The 23804-nt window shown below is 42.1% G+C and overlaps 1 protein-coding gene across 1 annotated transcript in view; it reads left to right on the top strand.

Annotated features, from left to right (window-relative positions):
• Spmip2 (sperm microtubule inner protein 2) overlaps nt 1-23804 on the top strand; it is an 84678-nt gene that overhangs the window by 34551 nt on the left and 26323 nt on the right. The gene's annotated exons all lie outside the window — the stretch shown is intronic.

The following is a 23804-nucleotide window of genomic DNA, read 5'->3' as shown; positions in this document are numbered from 1 at the left end:
GATCTGAACTTAAATTCTTGCATCTGCGTGAGTGTGTACTCACTGAACAGTCTCCCCAGTCCTGGAACACACTTTCTAATCTCTTTTCACTAGGTTCAGCTGTGACCTCACATATGCTCCATGGACTGAATTGTGGGATTTGGGAGCTTGTGGTACTTCCTTCAGCCCTCTAGCTGACCCAGCCACACAACCACACAGTTCACAGGTGGACTCACAAGTAGGTGAATTCACAGTGTGAAACTCAGCTAGCAGTCTGAGCTAAGCAAGATGTCTTCTGAAAGCATTCCTTCTATCATTAACATTTTGGTATGTTTAAGAAGCCATGTGAGAAAGATGTTTGATAAACAAAACGCCTCAGGGAAAATTGCAAAACAAAATTTCTCACACTGGTTTTTGGTACAGTATGAATCTCAGAGTCCAATTAATTAAAAAACATACTAAAGTCTCTAAATTGAACTATTCTTAAATTCCCATTTCTACATGCACCAAAGCATAGGAATCTATATTTCAAATTCTTGGTTCCTCTTTGGCATTCCTAGGATTATTTACGGTCACTGTGGTGTCCTCTGTTTTCTAGCAGAGAGCCACACTGGAGAAATAGCAACTGGCAGTCAATGTTTAATTGGTACTCCACCTGGACATTCCATTCTGTTTCAAGCTTTGTTCTTCAATAATTGATTAGAGGAGACATGAAGGAGTTAGCTTTGTCTTGTCCAGTGGTGTTTTCAGTGATTTTATGCAGAAAGACAAGACCTGCTGTTAGGGTTACAGAAACACAAACCCAGGAAAAAGAGAAAGTGGGGGGCTAGATGACAAATTGTAAAAGAATGTTATTGTTTGGGGGAACCAAACAAACAGGGTTATGATGCAAGAAGAATAAGTATGAACTTTGCACATGGAGCTAGTTATCAATCCAAGTGGAAAGGTAGGTAAGGATGATGTAATTGGTGTGGAGACAGTGGATGACTGTAAACTCGAGATCTGCACAGAAAGTGACATGCTTGTGACAAAGCTGAAAATGATGGCAGTCTGGGCTTGTCAAGAGACTGTCTTTGATTGGACCCAATTTATTTAATGTGGTGTGTGTGTGTGTGTGTGTGTGTGTGTGTGTGTGGTGTCAGGAGTCAGTTCTTCCCTTCTACCATGCAGATTCTGGGGCCTGAAGACACTGCACCCTGTGCTATCTCCCTGGCCCTGCATGATTATACTTCAACCCACAGGGTGGACCAAGCATGACAGAACACATCTGTAGCCCTAGTGCTTGGGATGCTGAGGCAGAAGAATAACAGTTTAAAGATGTCCTGGGATATATAGCTGACCCTGGGTCATTAAATAAAAAAGGGAATGACAACATAGTACGAAGCCTGAGAATCATATTATATGTATCCTGTGGGCCTTCCAATACATGAAAAGCAAGGGCGGGGTGTGAGGAAAGAGAGAGGGGAATGAGAGAGACAGGGACACAAAGAAACAGAATCAGAGAGGGGGAGGAAAAAAGAGATCGGGAAACAGGAGGAGTTCTCACTAGAATTCAAGCCAGATTGTGACTGTGTAGGAAGGCAGATCTTACTTAACCCATTGCATTGAAGAAAATGGAATGTTCCCCAAAGAGAAAATGTTGCTATTATTGAAAATTATTTTGTAATTGGATGAGTATATGCCAGAGCAAGACCCCTACCAGGATACAAGGTCATACATACCTTCTGACCTCTACAGTTTCCACTAGGCTCGCTCAGCATGCTGCAAAAATGTCTATTTCTCTGCCAATAGTTCTGTAGTATAACTGAAGTTAGCGCTGCATTGATGTAATTTCTAAACAAACAAACAATCCAAGGAGATTCATAAGGCCATCTGAACAGCAGGCATCTGTCTGTTTTAACCCAGGAATTTTGCCCATGGTCTTTACTCTAGATGTTAAAAAACAATCATAACTAGTAGCTGCCAACTCCCCCTTCCCAGAACTTCTCATAGCAAATAAATTACGTGAACACTGGTAGGAAGATTTACTGTCCTGCGCCTGAGAGCAGTGACTTGGTTTCCTCTCCTTCCTGGATTCTAAATTAAGTTTCTTTTTGACACTAGCATAACATCCATTTGTTCACAACAGAGGATGTCGGAACACAACAGTTACTCTGTGAAAACATGGGAGAATCTGTCACCTCAGCTCTCTTGTCTTCCCATCTCTAGCCCGGACTGAAATTCAGAATCCCATCCCTGGTAGAATATCTTTCCAGAAATCCATAATCTCTTAATGTAAACAGTTCTTTAGAGTGTCTAGAACAGAAAGGTAATTTCACATTGAGACAATAAAAAAATACGGAATATTTATTTGTAACTCAAAACAAAAACAAAAACAAAACACCAACACCAAAACCCCTAGCAATCAGACAGGATAAGATGTTAATATACATGGGAGTTCCACCCAATCCTTGTTTTGTCAAGACTTGAAAAACCCAATGGAATTGGGGAGGAACCACTTGGACAAAAGCCTGCCAGCAGTTTCTCAGGTCCGGACTTCAGTCTTCAGCCACATCTCCTCTTGCCCCTGGGTGGACACTGAACAGATCAACTGTCCACACTGATTGACTGTCCATCAGAATTGATCCCTGAATCCTTCCATAGCAGCCCAGGCCTCTTCGTGGTTTATTCTTAGACGACTCCTTCAGTACCCTGTGTGCCTGGGGATGGTTTCTATTTCGCCGTAACAATTGAATTTGTCATCGATGTCTTTAGTGGCTTCCTTGTGGACTCCAGTGGCAAAGAGAATCCATCCTTCCACACAGCTTTGTGGTCCAGGCTCATTACTGCTCTTTTCTGCACTGTCATAATCCCCTTGAATCCTGTTGGTATCCTCTAAAGAGTCAAAGCCTGTGTCTTCAGTTTCTTCACTCTTCTTTCAGTTTGTGGCTATTTCATTCCCATCCTTATCCATGGCAAGATCCTCTTTTATGCCTCATGATGTGGGAGTTCAGACATCTTGCCTTCCTGGGAGCTCCCGTCTGTCAATTAAATTTATTTTTAACAGAGACATAGAAACATAAAACTCTACCTGATTATGTGAAAAGCATGATGTTTCAACGCTTGTATGCATTGCATAGTGTTTAAACCAGGTGAAACACGCCTGTTTACCTTTGTATTGTTTCTTTGTAGTAAAGAATAATTAAATCTTTCATTAAGCTTTTTGAAATGTGTAGTGCACTAATATATACAGTTACCCTCTTGCTGCTAACTGCCACTTGGGTCAATGAATTAACCTCTTCCCCATCCCTCTGCCCCAAATACTCTCTCTAGCCCACAGTAACCATGAAATAATGGGATTCCTTGAAATGAAATACTTTGGATTCTACATATGACATACTACCTTGTTCTGTGCCCAGCTGGCTTATTTTGTGTCATGTAATCAACCCCAGTACCATTTACAATGTCGCATGCGACAAGACCCCATCATTTTTTGGCTGAATGGTATGAATGGTCCAGTTGCCATTATTCGTCAGATAGGGGACACTCACTTTGTCTTCATGACTTCCCTATTGTGCCTAGTTCTAAGGTGAAATGGGAGCACAGAAGTCTCGTTGGTTCTGGAACTGTACAAGCTACAATTTTAGCATCTATAATTAGAAATCTGAAGCAGAAAACAACACTATTGCTAATTAACACTGTAAAAGCTCCTTGGGGCTTCTGCCCCTTTAGAAGTAACTGCAACAGTGGCCAGCAGTGATTCTCAAACATCAGTATCCCTTTGCAGATGATCAGACTGTCTGAGAACATGAGCCTAAAATTTTGCCCTTAGTTCTTAGATGATGCTTATGCTATTGGTTGTGAGACCACAATTTGAGACCCATTGGTAAAGTGAATGAGTCGATACAGTGCCGCAGAAGACACCATGCTATAATCAGGACACTGCAGAGTATTGACATGAGCCACGAGAGGCAGCTTATTCCTGCTTTAGGAAGCTAATTATGAACAGTATCTCTTTCTGGCTTCATATTCAGTGACATCACATTGATGGTTTGAAAGAGGCTCTATCAGGTATAGTATACTATATTTTGTTTCCTGTTTTTATCAATGCTTATTAGCTGAAAATAACAGGTTTCACTAGGATATTTTGTAACTGTATATGATGTATTTTAATCATATTTACCCACCACCCTCTCTTGTCTCTCCCCTCACTTCCTCAAGCTCCTTTATGTCTCTCAAGGGTTAAAAGTTGAAGCCACAGCCTTTTCCCTCGAGGGCTGCTTTTAAACATTTTACATTTATCTGATGTCTAACCTAAGGGGCCTTCTAATGCATTTCATTCATGTTTTAAAGGATACGTCTTGAGACCTGGCTGCACAACAGCAATATTTTTTCAATTACAGTGTGTTGAAAAGGCTTGAAAAGAGTGAAATTTGTGAAATAAAGTATATTCTTGGATTAAAGGAGACAATGAACTGTGTTCGTATGCTAAATGTCTGGGCCAAGGAATAGCCAACATTTTACCAATGGATCATTAAAATTATACATGAAAATGAGCATAGACCAGTGAGTCTTCAATGTATGCCCCAACTCACCGTCATCTTCCTCACTGTAACATCACTGGCTGCTTATAATTGGTGCTATTAGCTCTTTCAATGAGTTATTTCATTTAGATCCTTCAAATTTCTGTAAGATGGACATTTTTATCTCCCTTTTATAGATAAAGATACCAAGTCACAGTAACAGTTTTCCAATCATAAGAATAATTGTGAATACTGGACATCAGGTGGTCATGTGCTGGATGACCTCACGCAAGCCCTGAAATTTCAACAGACTTACAATATCTGTAGTAGTATTATATAATCGTTATATTCTTAAATATAGTTTAATTAAATATTAGGGGGAAACCCTGCTGCCATTACACCTTCCTGGGGTGGTACTAGGAAAAACGTTAAACACTGGACTAGCTGCACCAACAGACGCTGAGCTGGCCAGGGTTAACATTTGGGTTTTGAGCTGCACTACACACACACACACACACACACACACACACACACACACACACACCAGGTGAAACTGGGCCCTCTTTCAGGGTAGGTTAACACTGCCAAAGCTTGCCTCTCTGACCTCCAGCATCTATAATTCCCTGCAGTCTACCTCCTTATCTTTGACATATTTTTATTTATCTGTTACTATGTTGTCAGTATGATAGCTCTGGCATTAAACTTCCCTTTTATCTTAATTAGCATATAAAACGATGGACTTTCTTACTATATTTCACACACAGAGATCATTGTGTGCTGCTCAGATTTGCCCATCCATTTCTATATCATTCCCCACTCCACTATCTTTCCCTCAGATCAAAAAAAATCTCCCTCTGCTTCTATATCATAGTATATAAATATGATATATACATACAAATATAACATATTTGATACATATCATGTATATGTATATATGTATATTTGAATCTGGATTCTGTGTATGAGAGAAAATGTGACATTTATCTTTCTGAGTCTTGCATATTTTAACTAGTGTGATGACCTCCATTCATTCATCTTCCTGTAGATGACATCACTCCTTTTTTACTCCATTGTATATATGCTGCACATTTCCTTTGCCCACATTTGTTGATGTTTCTATAACTTGGCTCTTGTGGCTGGAGCTGCAGTAAATACTGACGTGCAAACATCCCTGAGGTGCGGACGTAGAATCTTCCAGGTCTATTATTCATTCCTAGGAATGGTACATCTAGGTGTTCTATTTTTTATATGGTAGTTCTACTTTAATTTTTTGAGGACTCACCAAAGTGTTTTTCATAATGGAAAAAGTTTCTGCCTTTGAGTGGTTTTTAAAAAACATACGCATTTCACCGCAACCCTGACAATTTCACCAATCATCTCTTAGCAAAGTCCATAACTCACCATTCCTGGTCAGTGTTTTGTTCAAAGCCAAGACAAGAGTAAAGACAAATACTAGGTTGAGTGAGAAACTATATACTTTCAAGATGCCCGCATGTACACCATATCCTGGAGGGAGTGTAATCTCACTTTAAAAGGGATCAGACTGTGAGCCATTAGTGGCAGAACCCTGGGGGGCAGGTTTCAGGGAAGAGTGACACGGTGAATATGATGTTGTGTTGGCAGTGTGTGGCACATGTGTCCACAGCTTTTCCTCTGCAGAAATGTGGGGGCTCAAATTTGTTTTCTTTGTGTCCTGTGAATAAACCTTCTGTGCCCCCCTTCAGGTTGCTTAGGCAATCGTGAATGCACTAAACACCTCCAGCTCATTAATGACATTACAACACCTTTGCTAAAATCCTAATGAGCCACAGTTATTCTTATCCACCAGCTTTATGTATCACAGTATTTCACACATTTCTAAGCTGTAAACTAGCACTGTTCAATAAAAAATATAGTGGGAATCACATACAGACAATAAAAAAAATTAATAAACCACATTTTAAAAGTTTTTTAACATACTTTTATGTGTGTGGATGAGTGCCTGCATGTATGTCTGTGTACCATGTGCATGTCTGGTGCCCTTAAAGGCCTGAAGAAAGACTGGAATCCCTTGGAATTGGAGCTAAAGATGGTTGTGATCCACCATGTTGATGCTGGGAATCAAACCCTAGTCTTCTGAGAATCAAACAGTCAGTGCTTCTAGCCTCCAAAGTATCTCTCTAGGTCTATGACCTACATTTAACAAAGAAAAAACAAAAGCAATTAAGAATAACTATACCAATGTGTTTAATCCAATATTTCCAAAATGTTATTATTTCACTAATTGGGAATCTAGTAACACGCACTTTATAGTCTTTCTTTGGGACTCTTTAAAATGGGGTACCCTTGTCTTATCTGTCACACATAGCAAGTCACACATGGCTAGTGGCTCCTTCATTGGCCAGTACAGCTAAACATTTGTTCAATTAGGCTTGGGTTGATGTTAGCTTGGAGCACCAAAGATCCAAACAACACAGTTGATGGCTTTTTAAGTAAGTTTCTAGAAGCATTAATTAAACATCCTTGACCTAGTAGCTTCAATTAGCTATGATAGAGTGCCTACAAGCTTTTTGAGGGCTTTTCTTCTTCTTTTCGCTGTACTGGATATAAATTTAGGGCCTTTTGCCTGCTAGTAAAGAACTCTACCACTGAAGCATTTCGCTAGCCTTCTCTTCCCATTTTATCTTGAGACAAAGTATCACTAAAATTTTCAAGCTAGTTGTGAATGCATTCTGAACCTCTGTCAGACTTAGAACTCGGTCTTTCTACCTCACTCTCCCGAGTCTCTGGGATTATTGGCCTGACACAGAGAGGGATATAGATAAATAGATAGATAGATCCCTCTCTGTGGTTTAAAACTTGTATAGCCAGTGCAAAGCCCTGGGTTCAAACCCCAGGACTGCAAAAGCAAAAACAAAACAAAGCAAATCATGAAAATTGTGATATAGCTACAAAATACCAGCATCAAGTTAGACGCTAGAATTTCAGTGGTCTAGGTTTTGGCAATGTCTGCTAGGCTAGGAGTCTTGGGATCCAGAATATAGCTCTTGGTTATTTTAATATTTAATGAATGAAAAGCAAGACAAATTTAGAGTAGATGGAGATAGTATCTGAATCCCATTTTGGTACCCAACATCTTCTATTTTATTCTAAATTAAAATACTCTGCACCATCAGCAGTCTTAGAATGCTAGGTTTTGGCCAGCAGGTCCTGGGGAATGGTGTTTTAGACTACAGCTCTGACTGCTTAGGCCAAGCGGTTAGCATTTCTAATAGCTGCAATCTATTTAGAATATGTAATTCTATTTAGATTCATAATAGAACATCAGTGGCACTGGGCATCTACTATATGCAGGGCATAGGAATAGACATGAAAAACAAATACTAACAATGATAGATCCTCCTTCGTGTTGTCAACAAACAGTTGTTTGTTTTGTTTTGTTTGGATGAAGAGACCAAGCCCCAGACTGCATTTGAAGCAGGTTATAAAACTATGGGGAAGTAGAGTTCAGATGGAGTGTGGCTCGCTTTCCTGCGCATCATGATGTCATCAATGAACCAAAACAAATGGAAAGGGAATTGGCTGGCTGCAAACCATGAGAAACCCCGGGCGAAAGGGCAGGGTGTGAATTACACATCGAGGGTGATATAAATGCAGACAGGAATAAAATGCCTCACAATTTCCTTCTCGAGTAGAGATGAGAAGGAAATTGAAGAACCATCAAAAGCAATGGTTCCCTGCAGTGACCATAAATACATGCTGTGCTGCAGAAGGTGAGATTTTTAAGGGAAGAGTGGAAATTGACAAAGTGCAAAAGAGCAAATGTGTAGATGTGACAGATGAGAATGATTAAGGGAGCAGAGGAGAGGAAGTTACAGGAACGCAGGTGCCCATTAGGGGAGTGAGACTGTCCACAGTCAGAAACACACTTTATGCAGGGGTCCAGGCAGCAAACAGTGTGTGCAAACTTATGCATACAGTTGAAGCAAATGTACAATGTCCCGTGGAGAAAGAGTTAGCAGATGATGCTATACTTACAAACAAGTTTAAAAACAACTCAAACATCTGAATCTTTCACTATATATTAAAAAATAATAATAACCTGACTCGGAATACGTCATATGCAAAAAAAAAAAAAAACCCAAAACAAAAACACCTGACTTGGAAACTGCCTTCTGTGTTGACCTATACATAAAACCTACAACTAAGGCCAGGTATGGTAACAACATGTGCCTCCAATTCTCTGAAAGCTGAGGCAAGAGACTCATCAGTGGAAGGCCAGCCTGGGCTACACAGCTGCCTTAAATAAATAAATAAATAAATAAATAACCAAAACCAAAAATATTAAACTCTAAAATTATGAAATTTCCAGGAGGAAATCTCTGTAACCTTGGGTTAGGCAAAGGTTTATAAGATGTAGCATCTACTGTAATTCATTAAACAACTTCATACAATGGACTTCAAAAAAAAAAGGAAGACTTCTTTTCTCTATAAGGGCATGTAAGGAAGAAAATAAAAGTGCAGAACAGAAGGAACAGCTTTCAAAGTACCCGATGAAAGGCTGGAATTCCGGGTCTTTAAGGAGCTCGAAGGCTCTTGGTCAGCATCCATACTGCCATGAAGCCCAGCCAGCTCCTCTGTCGGCGCCCGGAAGGTGAAGGCGTTCCAAAGAGACAAGAGAAAGTGAGATCAGCTCTGTCAAGTCACCGCTCACTTGGGTTCTACCATTAACTGCTTCTCAGTAAAGTGAACATCAGCTCCACATGGTTTTCTTATAGGGTACTTTTGGCCATCTGTTTTGTTTATTCCATAATTCAAAAGACTGAGAAATGCTGCTTCCTGTCTAAATTGTCCTCCCTGACTTAAGAGTCACTCACTGCCATTAGAAACTGACAAGCCTTTCTTTTTACAGGCATTGTTTATCCTGGGACTTGGGGAAAGAATTGCTGTATTATTTTTTTCCAGGCTAATTAGTGCCATTTTAATAAATTATACTTTTAACTTGCCAGGGATCCTCTTTAGGTCGAGCCCTACGTTTATAGTGGTAGATTTCTTTTTTCTGGTTGAAGCCAAGCTTATATTAAGTCAGTGGTACACTCACTGCTCCATCAGCACAGAGTGCAGAGCTGGAAGGCCCTGTGCACATGCACAGTCAGAGCTGTCTTCCCTTTGACTGGGTGGTAATTGCAGGTCTTATTCAGAATATGACAGAGCATCACACCCCACTGTCTCCAGGTCTCTTACCTGATGGGATAATTTCCAATAGACAATTTGCTACATATATCCTTTTATTTTTCATTTTCTCCCCACTGCAAATTTAACTTTAAATTTGCATGTTCTCACTGGTCATATACACAACTCCAATAAAATTGAAATCAGTTGTCACAGCGTCAAATGAAGGCTGGAGAAAGAGCTCAGCAGTTAAGAGCATGAAGTGCTTTTGTAGAGGACCCTAGCTCAGTTCCCAACACTCAAGTCAGCTGACTCATAATCTCCCGTAACTCCAGCTCCAGGGCTTCGGATGCCCTCTTCTGTCCTCCAAGGGCACCAGCACTCACATGTATATACCCATACCCATAGATAAAAATAAAATAAATCTGCTGGGCACTGTGTCACACCTGTCTTTAATCGAGACACTCAGAAGGCAGAGGCAGGTGGATCTCTGTGAGTTCAAGGCCAGCCTGATCTAGTGAGTTTCAAGACAGTCGGGGCTATATAGGGAGACTCAGTCTCAAAAATAACTAAATACAATTGAACAAACAAATAAAAAATATAATATATTTTAAAAAATGAAAGTCGAATGAGATAGGTCCTAACTTGAAATAGGATTCATTATTCTCACTATTGGTTAAGTGAAAAATGTCGTCTTCAGCGACATGTGTAGCTCCATGGTAAAATGAGTTCTTAGTGTATATCTGAGGTTAATCTTTTGTACTGGCTAGTTTTGTGTCAATTTGACACAGCTGGAGTTATCACAGAGAAAGGAGCTTTAGTTGGGGAAATGCCGCCAGGAGATCCAACTGTAAGACATTTCCTCAATTAGTGATCAAGGGGGAAAGGCCCCTTGTGGGTGGGACCATCTCTGGGCTGGTAGTCTTGGTTCTATAAGAGAGCAGGCTGAGCAAGCCAGGGGAGGCAAGCAAGTAAAGAACATCCCTCCATGGCCTCTACATCAGCTCCTGCTTCCTGACCTGTTTGAGTTCCAGTCCTGACTTCCTTGGTGATAAACAGCAATATGGAATTGTAAACTGAATAAACCCTTTCCTCCCCAACTTGCTTCTTGGTCATGATGTTTGTGCAGGAATAGAAACCCTAAGACAATCTCTGTAACAACAAACAGAAAAAAAAAAAAAGATTTAAAAGTACAGATTTGTAAAAATGTACTCATTTGTCAGACAGTAAAACTCTGCTGCATTTAAGTGAAATAACTTATTTTGCAGTGATAGATTTGACTAATTTAAAAATCTTGCTAATTAAAATATGCATAGAGGAGGCAGGAAGTAAAAGTGAATAGGATGAGCCTTTTTAGATCAGAGGTTAGTAAATGGTGGCTTGTGGGACGAACCTAGGTTTCTATCTATTTTTTGTATGCATAAAGATGATCATTGAGCTCAGGGAATATTGTAATAATGTAATAGAATGAATGTAAGAGACAGAGGGTGTTATGGAAATGTGGCGTTCAGGCAGATGATCACTGTAGGCTTGCACGTACAGCAGCTGGGATTGCCTCTACAAGACCTGGATAAGACTGGGTGGATCAGCTTCCAGTCATGGAGATAGAGGAACTCATGAGGCTCCATCCGTCCTCCCTGAAGATCTATATGCAACATTTTCCTCAGGGGTGTAGCCGCTGATAAGGTGGCCTTGCTCCTTAAACAACTCCTCTAGCATGTTCCTGGTAAGCATCCTAGTAGATGTGTCACCAAAAAACCCAAAGCAAGAAAAATAAAAAGAAGAAGACATGAAAGTGGAAGGAGGCTAACTCAAGAGAGGAAGGGGATTATCAGGGGTGAGAGGGAAATGAGAGGTGGGGAGAATGACTATGATCCAAATTCATTATGTATATACACAATGACATAGTGAAGTCTACTATGCTTGTTTTAGTTTACGTTACTATGACTATGGTGAAACACCATGACCAAAGCAACTTGGGGAGAAAAGGGCTTATTTAGCTTACACTTCCATAGCACTGTTCATCACTGAAGGAGTCAGAATAGGAACTCTCAAACCGGCAGGAACCTGGATGCAAGAGCTGATACAGAGACTGTTCAGGATGCTTTTCTGTAATCATCTCCTTTTCCATTGTTAAGCAGAGTCCTAGACTTGACTTGAAACCCCTCTCCACATCTACATTACAACTAGAGATGCAGGAAACATGCCCTGTGGTGCCCTCCCTACACAGGATGGGCATGCTTGTTCTAATCCCGTTTTTCCATGTAGGGAACTGCAATTCAAATGAGAAGATTATCATCAGCAACCACCAGCCAGAAAGAAGTGGGACATTATTTTTTGTTTGTTTGGTTTTATTCTCTTAAGAAAAGAACTATCAACCCAGAATTCTATACCAGGCAAAACTGCTTTCTGACAGATTAAGGAAAATGAAAGATATTTGCAGATAAAGTAACAAAGATGAACATTTCCATTCAGCAGCCACCTTTCTAAAGACTATTAATACGAAGTCCTGAAACAAAAAGGAAATGTTCCAGACAAAATCTGTGGCCACAAAAAAGACATTTCATTTTAAAAGAAGAGAGGAGGACAAGAGATCCTGGAGGAAACGCCATTGTTGTATCATACTGCCTCGGGAGGCCAGTCCTTCAGTTCAGTTCCAAAACAGAACAAACCACAGAAATAAATAAGAAGGAATCCAGAGGAATTTGGAAATGAAAATTCTAATAAGGTTTTATGATAATCAGATTATAATATGGGCATAATTTGGAATTACAAAGGTGTATCCAGTAAAAGCAAGGGTCAGACAGGATGTGAAGTGAATTCTAATGGACACAATGATGCATGCTAACACTGACCAGTAATCAAACCAGCCAAGCAAATGTCAGGCAGAAACCTTTCGCTGTGTGCTAGAGTTCTCTCAAACAATTAACCTCCTTAAGGATCCTTAGGCTAAACAGTCACTGGTCAAAGCACTTCAGTGGGAAAGCCAATGTGAGAAGCAAACACAGAATTCTAGGTTAGAACTCTTGAGTACAAAGTGTTAGAGATGCCATGTGATACTTTTGCCTGTTTCAGCAGCATTGAGAATAATACCTTACTATGTACCTGGCCCCGGTCAATGTGAGCAAAATTTGATAAGGCATGACTTCTGTTTTGCTGGGTTTCCATTAAAAAGACCATGTCACATCTTACTGGAAATGTTTACTGCTCTTCAGAACAAATGGAAGTGGCTTTGATACCAGGCTACATTCAGGGCAGGGCCCTCACTACCACGAAGACAGTACACACTGTTGCTAATCCCAAAGAAGGGAGGAGGAAGGCCACTTGCCTGAAACTAATTAATTAATGGCCAAATTAATTAAAGCAAGCAATCTATTAAAGCAAGTTTTTTTTTTTATTTGTGTACACAGGCTGCCTCGTCCTAAGGTGGGGTTGGAAAGGTCACCAACAGATGTGAGAAAGACAAAGCTTTTATAGCTGAGGGTAGGGGGCTTTCAAATGGGGGATTTGGCAAAAGAGGTGGAATTACAGGAGCAGAACAAATGAGTTAGTCCTAATGGCCTCTTGAAACAAAGACGTGCTTGCACAGTGGGTAAAACAAGGTAGTCATGGTTGGTCCTATACATTTTTGAAACAAAGAGGGTTTCAAGATGGTTATAAATAACCTTTTGAAACAAAGACATGATTGCCATTTCTGGAACAGATGATACAGTAGTGCAGAACCATTTGTAGTTGCTTACAGATGAGGGAACATAGCCTAGTCCTTGAGAAACAGAGTTTGAATCATAGACAGGAATGAACGTAGTTTGTCTTCACTATAAGATAGCTTTAAAGTCTAAGATGGAGGGAGGAAGGTTTTTCATTATTAAAGGACTCTATCCCTGAGCCGCACCCTAATCCTGGGTGTCTGTTTTTAATCAGCAAGGATATCCTTTCTAGAAAGATCCCAGATAAATTCCTCTCTATTGTCTTCTCCATGGTTGAATTATTCATCTCTTTCTAAAATCAAGTACAGACAGGAACATAAGAATCTTGATGACAGGCCTGGTGTGAATCAGGATTAACCCTGAGGCCTGTGAGGTAAAGGCAAACACCCAACTGCAATGAGGTTATCTAACAGTTGAAAGGAGGGCACTGGCCTCTAGGTAGTCAGCTACAAGACGTAGAGGGAAATCCTCCTGACGCACACAAGCCGACTTTGCCCCCTCCCTTACCATCACCTTCTACAAATGCACAAGACTGGATGATGTCAGTACCTCTCTCCTTTGGTTCTTTGTTGGTATGTTGTAATTATGTTTCTGGTTGTATAGTTATACTTGAGGATATCACTTTATAATGAAAGAATATGGAGTAACCCTCTTTGCAATGCAAAGGGAGAGAGCGATTGTTGGTGTTCCCCAGGGCTTAGAATGTATTGTCTGTCTCAATCAGAGCTGCACACTCTGCTGTAAGGCACACCTAGCAACCATTTCAGGTTGCAGGCTAGACCATTCCTATGCAGCTATAGCCCCAGAACTGTCATACACAATGACAAAGTCATTTGGAGCTCAGCAAGGCTGGCTTCCAGTGAAACCTAACTTATACATGCTGGAATCAACACTTGCTCTAGTGGAGGAGGAACCCAGGACTTCATACATGTCAGGCACAGGCTCTGCCACTGAGCCACACCCTGGCCTAGAAATCAGAACTTTCTATCTATATCACAGATCTTTTATGTGTCACCAAATATTATTCTTTTGTTTGGTAAGTCACAAAGAATGAGAGCCTTCTTTGGCAATTGCATTCAAGGATATAATGTATTTGGTTGTGTTCCCACCCCCCATCACTTTTCTCTTGCCCCCAACCCCTCTTTACCTAACCCTTTCTTTCCCGCAACAAATCCCTGTGTCCTTTCCTAACTCTGTGTGTGTGTGTGTGTGTGTGTGTGTGTGAGAGAGAGAGAGAGAGAGAGAGAGAGAGAGAGAGAGAGAGAGAGAGAGAGAAAGACTTGTTGATTTTATCAGGCTGCTCACATGAGCATAGGTGTGCGGTTATTTACCGAAACATGGACAGCTTACTCATAGCTAGACCACTGAGAATAAAAAAAATGTCCCTCCTCCCCCAACAATGAACTGCCTGCAGTTCCTCAGGGAGAGGCAGGGCCTCCCAAGGCACTCTCCTATCCATGATGGGATGATGATGGGCCCAATCTCGTGCAGGGCTTGTGAGGTAGTCACAGTTTCTGTGAGTCATGCAATGTCAATGTCATGTCTGGAAGAGGTCATTGTGCAGTTCTCATTCCCACACTGTCTTGTCGCCTCGTCCCTAGAATTCCCCTGAGCCTGAGAGGAGGGGGATGAACAGGTCTCATCTAGTACCAAGCACGAAATCATCACGTATTTTCCATTGTTTCTCTGACCAAGGCTGGGGTCTGCCTGAGCAGCAGTAGTTGCCAAGGGTGGGTGGGTGCATGGTCTCCCCAGACTTAAAATGCTTGTTAGCATAGATCAATTATACATCATTGTGCTGGATGGATTTATGTCAACTTGACACAAGCTAAGGTCATTTGAGAGCAGGGAACTTCAATTAAGAAAATGCCTCTATACGATGGGGCTATGGGCTCCCTAGAGGGCATTTTCTTAATTGGTGATCAATGAGGGAGGGCAAAAGCTTATTGTGGGTAGTGCTGTTCCTGATGGTCCTGGGTTCTATAAGAAAGCTGCAAGAGAAAACAGCCTCCCCCATAAATCTCACGTGGAGTGGCAGTGTGGGTGTGTGAGGTGGAGCAAAGACACTCAAACTCCCAGAGAAGGGAAAGGGGAAGGAGGGGAGAGGGAGGGGGAGGGAGAGGGAGAGCGAGAGGGAGAGGGAGAAGGAGAGAGAGAGAAAGTGTCTTAAGCACAAGCAAGTTTCATAATAGGAATATACAATGTCCAGCAGATGGGAAGTCCAGGAGTGTAGATAAATTGTTTATTTGGAAAAAACAAATAAAACAACACATTCTATTCTATGTTGGCTTCTAAATATAGAAGAAATTTATATTCATTTCTAATATTTATTTTTGACTGTGATTTCCCTGAATACCAGCCACCTCTCCTCATTTAATATTTCTCAAAGCACTTCTAGGACTTGATGGTTGTGTGTATGTGTGTGTGACATGTATGTGTGACGTGTGTGTGATGTGTGTGTGTGACGCGGGTGAGACGCGTGTGTGTGTGAGACGTGTGTGTGTGTTTGTGTGACGTGCGTGTTTGTGTGACATATGTGTGTGTGTATGTGAGGTGTATGTGTGACATGTGTGTGTTGTATGGCATGTGTGGTGTGTGTGTGTGTGTGTGTGTGTGTGTGTGTGTGTGTGTGTGAGAGAGAGAGAGAGAGAGAGAGAGAGAGAGAGAGAGAGAGAGAGAGAGAGAGAGAGAGAAAGTGTTCATGTGGGCATGGATATGATGCTTTTTCTCCCCAGTGGTGAGGTTTAAAGTCAAAGCCTGCTTCAGCTTAGATAAGGGCTTATCTCTACACATGTACAGGTGTTGATTCTACAGTTAACAACCCAAGCTCTGACTTGTTAGAACTGGTTGGATTGCATTCTAGGTCTTTCTGACTCCAGAGCCTATGCAATGCTACACCACCCTGTCTTCTTGCTTTGAAAAAGCACAACCTACAACCAGTTGTGGTAGAAGTATCTCTACCTAACCATGCTCTCCTCGAATAGCACCTTGTGTTGCCTCGAGAGTTTCAAGGAGGGGTTCTCAGCCATGCCTGTTGCCACTTGGAGCGACCTGATTCTGCTCGAGGACAACTTCCCGTGCATCGTAGCACATCTTACTGACTCTTGGTCTACCCATTGGGCCACAGCAGCATCTCTGACTCACTTGTAACAGCTCCAAACTGTTACTGCAGCTCCTTGATGGAGCAGTTCACTCCACTGGATAATCATAGACCAAGAGTTATAGAAATCCTGTGGTACATATTTTAAAAAAATAAAAAGTTGTAGAATATCTAAAGATTGTAATCCTTTCCAAATAAACTTGTGGCATCTAGCCAGCCGTTGGTTAGTTACTTAGTTAGCCGAGTTTGAGATGGGTGTGGGCAGCCTCTCTGGAAGGCATGTACCACCACTGTCGGTCTGAAAGTTACTTGGCGAAGTGGCATTTTAAGAGTGCACATAAGCTGACAGTGCTTGTATTACTAATCCAACCATACTAAATGAGATTCATTGCATATAGCTTGCTTTCATACATTTCAGAACACAATTGGAATATCTAAAGCTATGTGAACCAGGTATGGAGGACCATGCCTTTAAACCCAGCACTTGGGAGGCAGAGGCAGGCAATCCCAAGCATTCAAGATCAGCCTGGTTTGCATAGGAGTTCCAGGACTACATAATCAGACCCTGTCTCAAACGGAAGGGGGGGAGAAAAAGAAAGTTATGTATTTTTAAAGGGTGAATTTTACAATGTATTAATGATATCTAACAAAAGCTGATTATAAATATAAGGATACATGAATGCATGTAATTTAAAAAAAAAAACATTCTTTTGACTTTATCCTTCAGTGCCTTATCAGAATAGGAAAATTTAAGGCCGTTCTTGAAATTAGATTATTCATCCTGCATTGAAAGAAGTGCTTATTTTTCTTGTGACATTTGTCTTCAGTCTCAATGGAATGCAAAGCTCTGTGCTGACCATTAAGAATGACCAGCGACACAGCTAAGCCATGGTAACCTGCCTATGGTCCCAGTTGGTCAAGAGGCTGAGGCTACAAGATCACGTGAACCCAAGAATCTGAAGCCAGCCTGGATACATAGCGAGAGTCTGACCTAAATGGGAAGAAATGAACCGAGACAAATAAGACATAGCTGTTATTTTCAGAAGCTTACACAGGAAGGCTGTCTGGTGAATCCAACTTGGACTTTGGAAGATTGGAGACTTTTTACAGAAAAGAAAGCAGCATTAATCAGGCTCCTGCTGCTCTAACAAGTCCTCAAGACAAATGAACTTAAAGAGAGAAAAGGAAATAGTACTTCAGAGGCTGAGAAAGGAGGGTCGTGAGTTCAAAGTCAGCCTGGGTCATATAGTGAGATGAGAATGGGACAGGCAGGAAGGAGAGAGACGGAGAGAAACATCATTTTGGTTCAGAGAAGCCCTAGTCCAAGAAGCTTCAATCCTGTTGTGGCACAGTAGATTCACGATGGGGATATGTACTAGGGCAGGACGCTCACATCTTGCTGCTCAGAAGCAAAGAACGTCAAGGGGCCAACATTCCCCAGTATCATTTTTCTTTCTTTTGGGGGGAAGAAGGGAGAGTAGTTTAAGACAAGGTTTCTCTGTGTAACAGCCCTGGCTGTCCTGGAACTTGCTTTGTAGACCAGGCTGGCCTCGAACTCACAGAGAGCCACCTGCTTCTGCCTCCTGAGTGCTGAGATTAAAATTGCTTTTTTTTTTTTTTTTTTTTTTTTTTTTTTTTTTTGGTTTATCGAGACAGAGTTTCTCTGTGTAGCCCTGGCTGTCCTGGAACTCATTCTGTAGACCAGGCTGGCCTCGAACTCAGAAATCCACCTGCCTCTGCCTCCCAAGTGCTGGGATTATAAAATTGCTTTTTTAAAACAATAAAAAAGTAAAGTACTTCTTATCTGAGTGTGGTGACACACGTCTTTAGTCCCAGCACTTGGGATGCAAAAGCCTCTGTGAGTTCAAGGCTAACAGGGTTCTGTTACACAGAGAAACCCTGTCTGAAAACAAAACAAAGCAAAAGAAAACAAAATACTTCTGAAATATAGCAAAGGGGAAAAAAGGACATCAGAAGGGGCAAAAAAAAAAAAAAAAGAAAAGAAAAAAAAAGAAAAACAAATAGATGCAGTGCTAAAAAATGTTTTTTTTTTCCATGTGTCCTTGAAAATTAGAAACTTGCAAGTGTGTGGGTGTCAGTCAGTTGAACTGACGGCGTCCGTCTTCCCTATGGTTTATGCTGAGCCTGTACAGGACAATCTGTCAGAGCTGTCTTCACTTGATGGTCACCCTTCTTTGTGTATCAGGAGCCCTGCTGACCAGTTATGTCTTGGGCTAAGCAGGTTCTCCCACCCTCCAGAGACTTTCAGTGGAGGCCTCTAGGGTAGTGAATGTTCCCGCAAGAACCCATCTCCCAAATGGGTTGCAAGGGAAGGAAAGCAGCCACCACAACAAGGCAAGACTGGTAGATCAGCAGTTGTCAGACTGGAGTACAGTGACGCAGACAGGAGGCTGCAGAGGTTGCCCACTGGCTGACCTCAGGGTCAGGGGTTATCAAACAGAACAGTGATTCTCGGTTAATGACATCTACCCCAGGCTACCAAGGAAGGGAAGGGCTACCTATCCCTATGCATTTCAGGGTCTGCTGCAAGCTTCCTGCCGCCTACACTTTGGAACTTGGCAGCATTGGGTTTTCCTCACCTGGTAGAACTGCTACCTCAGGACTGCCTCCTCAGATCCTGCCTCTCTGACTGGTCCCTGCTCTCTCAGGTTTTCATGGTAGTTCAGGTTCCTTCTAAAGGAACCATCTGAGTCTCTGGAACGTCTCTGCTGGTGACCCATCCAAAAGGGGAGGTCACTGTTTCTGAAAATTTCTCAATAGAATTGAGGCTGGGGGAAGCCATGAGTTTGTCCCTTGCATAGGACTGACAGACTTCGATGGATCTGTGGCTTATCTTTTGCATAAGCTTTGCCTCCCTCGCCATGCCTGGCACCCAGGGCCACCAGGGCCACCAGGGCCACCTTCTCTTCTGCACATCATCCTTCTGTTTCTTTGCAATTTCCAGCTGTTCTGTTACCTCCTTTCAGGGATTTCCAAAGCTCCTGTCTCCCTCTGGAACGGTGCCTATTTTTATATAACCTGGCACTCTTCCTTTACCAACCCAGAGCCAAAACTTACCAAGACGTCAAGAACTGTTTTGTTTTCTTTTAAATGGTTGTGAAAAAAATAAAATAACATGTCATAGCCAATTAAATTTATATACAACTATAATCTTGGTACCCTAAAAAATTTTAGATCCCATGGCTTTTAATCTAGCCTAGGGTATAAATGGCACCCAAATTAATTGATTTCAATTTCTGCATGCCACATGCTTTTTACCACAGCTTAATCTGATAAAGTTTGACCACAGTCATGTTGATTTTCCTTAGGAAGTTGGTGAAATCAGAAGGAAAAATGAATGTTTCACCAAAAAGCACTGAGCATGCTTTTTGTAGAAAACAAAAGTCAAAAACAAACAAATAAAAAAGACCTCAAGCTTTCTTCTGGTTACTGGAGAAATGGCTCAGCAGCTAAGACTGCTTATTGCCCTTACAGAAGACCTGGGTTCAGTTCCAGGAACCCACGTGATGATTCACAACCACATCTGTAATGCCAGGGCATCTTTCTTCTGGCCCGCCCCACCCCCACCCCCCAGAGCATCAGGCATGCACGTCATGTGCACACATACGTGCAGGTAAGACTCTCAGACATATGCAATAGAAATAAATAAAACTTAAGAAAAGAAAAAGAAAAAAAAACTGTGATCTTCAAAAAGTAAAGGTCCTAAATGAATTTAAGATTCATTAAAAACCACCACCACCAACAACAACAATATGCTGTTGGAATGTAAGGTGGGCCGGTGTACTATAAATAAGTGTTCATTGAGAAAAAACTCAAAATCATAATAATGATTTAGGAAACACTGAAACAATCCTCTTAACTTACCTCTGACTGTGTGTCACAAGAGAAATTAGACACTGTAAAGACACATTTTTTTTTCCTTTTTTTAAGGAAACAAGAGTAGGGCTGGCTCCATGGTTAAGGCTGTGTGCTAGTCTCCCAGAAGCCCTGAGTTTGGCTCCCAGCACCCATCCCTGTAACTCCAAGAGATCCAACACCCTCTTCTGGACCCCATGAGAACCTGGACATGGATGGCACCTGCACATGACTGGCACACACACACAGAGATAAAATTAAAACAAATAATACAATATAAATACAGCACCACAGGTATAATTCAGAATAGATTCAAATGTACTAAAACATGGAAGTTAAAAAGGAATAAAAGAAAATAAGAGTATTTCCTTTTGATTCTTCTTCCAACCTTTCCTGTGTTGACCTGTCCCTGGAATTTGGGTTGGGTGAGTGGGTTTTGATTGGACTCTCCGGGTAAGAGGTCCTGGAAGGGATGGTCTTGTCATTAGCTCTGTGACTTTGCTACTGGGGACTAGCTTCAGTTGTTCCTATTTCACTTGCTTGTGGGCAGAATGGGCAACTTGTGAGGTGCAAAGCCTCCCTGCGAGTGTACTGGGCGTGTTGCTGAAGGGTGTTTCTTAGTACAATACTGTCATGGTGAGAATCCAGAGCCAGCCAGGTTGCTTTTACTTTAGCGATTTTTTTTTTCTGCATTGCTGTTCTGACCAACATCTCCAGCATCCATTCGGAATGGATGGATGAACAAGTTGTGCACTGCAGAGCTTAGCTCACCTCCCAATGTTTCTACTTCGAAAACTGGGAGCATCATGAAGTGTGTGTGTGTGTGCACCAGTGCATGATTTATGTGTGAGTCTGTGTGTGTGTGTGTATATGTGTGTGTGTGTGTGTGTGTGTGTGTGTGTGTGTGTTGTTACAGGTCTTTTTCAAGTGGCCAAGCTAACCTCCAATTCCCTATGTAGCCAAGGATGGCTTTGAACTCCTCCTCCTGGCTCCACCTCTGGTACCTGGGATTTTATGTTTATTTTCCATCACACCCAGGTTTTGCAATGCTGAGTGTGGAACCCAGTACTGCATGCACAATAGACAAGCGCTCTACCATCTGGGCTCCTTCCCAGTCCCTCTCATAATAATTTATTGGAACATATGAATAGCTATTGTTTACCTGTTTCCCCATGGCTGCTTTTGGCCTACAAGGACAGAATTGAGTTGAAGAAATGGGTTTTAATGGGCAGAGAAAGCAAAACAATTTCTTTTGAGGCCTTTACTTTGATGACCTTTCATCTCAAAGAGTTTGGAAGGATTTGAAATTCATCCAGAATAAGAAAAATCACACACACACACACACACACACACACACACACACACACACACACACACTCATTGGTAATTCCACCAGTTCCCAAGATACAAATAAAGAACTGCAATAGGTAAGACAGAGACTCAAGCTAAAAGGTTCACAAATCAGACAGAGTATTAGGGGCATATGAACCAGAATCTCAGCTACACACCGTGTTAAGACTCACCCTCCCTCTCTTTCTGAGAGGGGGCAACACTACAGATACAGTGAAGCCTGAGATTGCACCGACGGGTAACTTTGCCTGGCTCACACTACCAGCTCTGGACAAAGCCAGGATTTCTACCTACTGCAGTTTTAACTCAATGGTGTATTCTCAACTGGGTGTGGCTTTGTGGTAGCAAGAGTAGGGCTGGGTTCCATCTCAAGCACCAGAAGCCCAAGCAAACCAAGCTAAACAAAAATCTCACAACCTCAGTCCTTTCTCTTATGGTGCAGGGAATGAACCCTGGGTCTTGTCTATGCTAAGCAAGTGCTCTTCCACTCAGCTATACCTGAAGCCCCACTTTTTAATTTTTATTTATTTATTTTTTTACCATAACTGAAACTCATGGCTATTTATTATTTCCCTAAATCTCTCAGCAGCTGTGGGATGGATGAAAATGACCTCTATAAAACAAACAACAAAAACAAACAAACAAAACCCAACTCTGATTCTATAATTAGAAGCATGTTTGCTTGCCTTGAGCTATCCAGATCACCAAGTCTGCTTTTGTGGACTGTCTGCAAGATAAATGTTGCGGGCCCTGTTCCCATGTGCACTTGGCCTGGCGCAGCACACCTTCATAGTCCAGTCCTGGGAGCAGCATTTAATAAAACATTTAGGAGAGATGGGTCTGCAATTCAGAAGGCGACTCCGTTCTTCAGTATTTGACCCTCTTCAGAGATGGCTAAATGCTTCCGGTGACAATTACAGAGAGGAGACCTCAGCAGCTGTCAGATGAAGATGGCAGGTCTATATTTTACCAGTGAAATCCCAAAGCAGATAAGATTGAGGGTGCACCGTGGTCACTGGGGAAATTAATTCCACCCCAGGTGAGTATGCGTGCCTCATGGGGAGTTATGGCGATGACGATGCCAAACTTGGTTCTGGAGAGTTCTCTTCAGACCTTGAAGGGCATGGGAACTCCTCCAGAGACGCCTAAGCCCTGTAGTCCTTGCGTTGGTTATTGTTTCTCGTTGCTGTGACGGGAGGCCTTGATAAAAACAACTTAAGGGAGGAGGGGTTTCCCTAAGTTAAGTTTAAGAAGGGACACCACCCACCTTGGCAGGGGAAGCACGGCTGCCCAAACCGGTTAAAGTGTGTCCTCCGCAGTCCAAACGGTAGATAGCAAGCGGGGTAGGGCTCTAAAACTTCAACCACTTCCTCCAGCGAGCCTCCATCTCCAGAAAGTCCCAGAGTCTTCCAAAACAGCCTCACTACCTGAGGACCAAGTCTTTAACACTGGAGCCCCTGGGGGGGGGGGGCTGGGGGGTGCGAGGTGTGTTACACACTCAACCCACAGTTCCAGGGGCACCGGACCCAAAGCCTTAGCTTTGTCATCCTCTGCAAAATCACGCTTTGGATGAGCAGAGCCACAGCCTTCAGCTGCAGTGTTAACTGTTGTTGCCCTAACAGAAATGACGTTCTTTGTGTCTCCAAATCCATCCCTAATCTTTTTTTTTTTTTTTTAATTTTCTTTCGAGACAGGGTTTCACTGTATAGCCCTGGCTGTCCTGGCACTCACTTTGTAGACCAGGCTGGCCTCGAACTCAGAAATCCACCTGCCTCTGCCTCTCAAGTGCTGGGATTACCTTACATTCGTTATGGCTCTGAAACTTTAAAGCTCCTTCCCAGGCACGGCAGCTCCCTGTTCTTCTGCGACCTGTGGCATCCTTCCAGAAAGATGCCTCTTCCTTTGAGACTTTCACATCACCGGCTTCCAAGTGCAGACCTGAATGGTCTTTACCTGGACCTGGGATTTTGTGTGTGTGTGTGTGTGTGTGTGTGTGTGTGTGTGTGTGTGTGTGTGTTTCTCATTTCGCTGATTGGTTTTATTGTTTTACATTTAAAATACTACTGTTAACTGCCCCTGCCCAGAGTCATCATGTCCGATATAACTGTCCTATCAAGTTATGTTCTCAATTTTCCAATT

Source organism: Mus caroli, unplaced genomic scaffold, assembly GCF_978045245.1.
Source record: "Mus caroli unplaced genomic scaffold, Mus_caroli_1 scaffold_3, whole genome shotgun sequence".
In the NCBI taxonomy this organism is placed as follows: Eukaryota; Metazoa; Chordata; class Mammalia; order Rodentia; family Muridae; genus Mus; species Mus caroli.
This window is presented reverse-complemented; position numbering and strand designations above follow the sequence as displayed.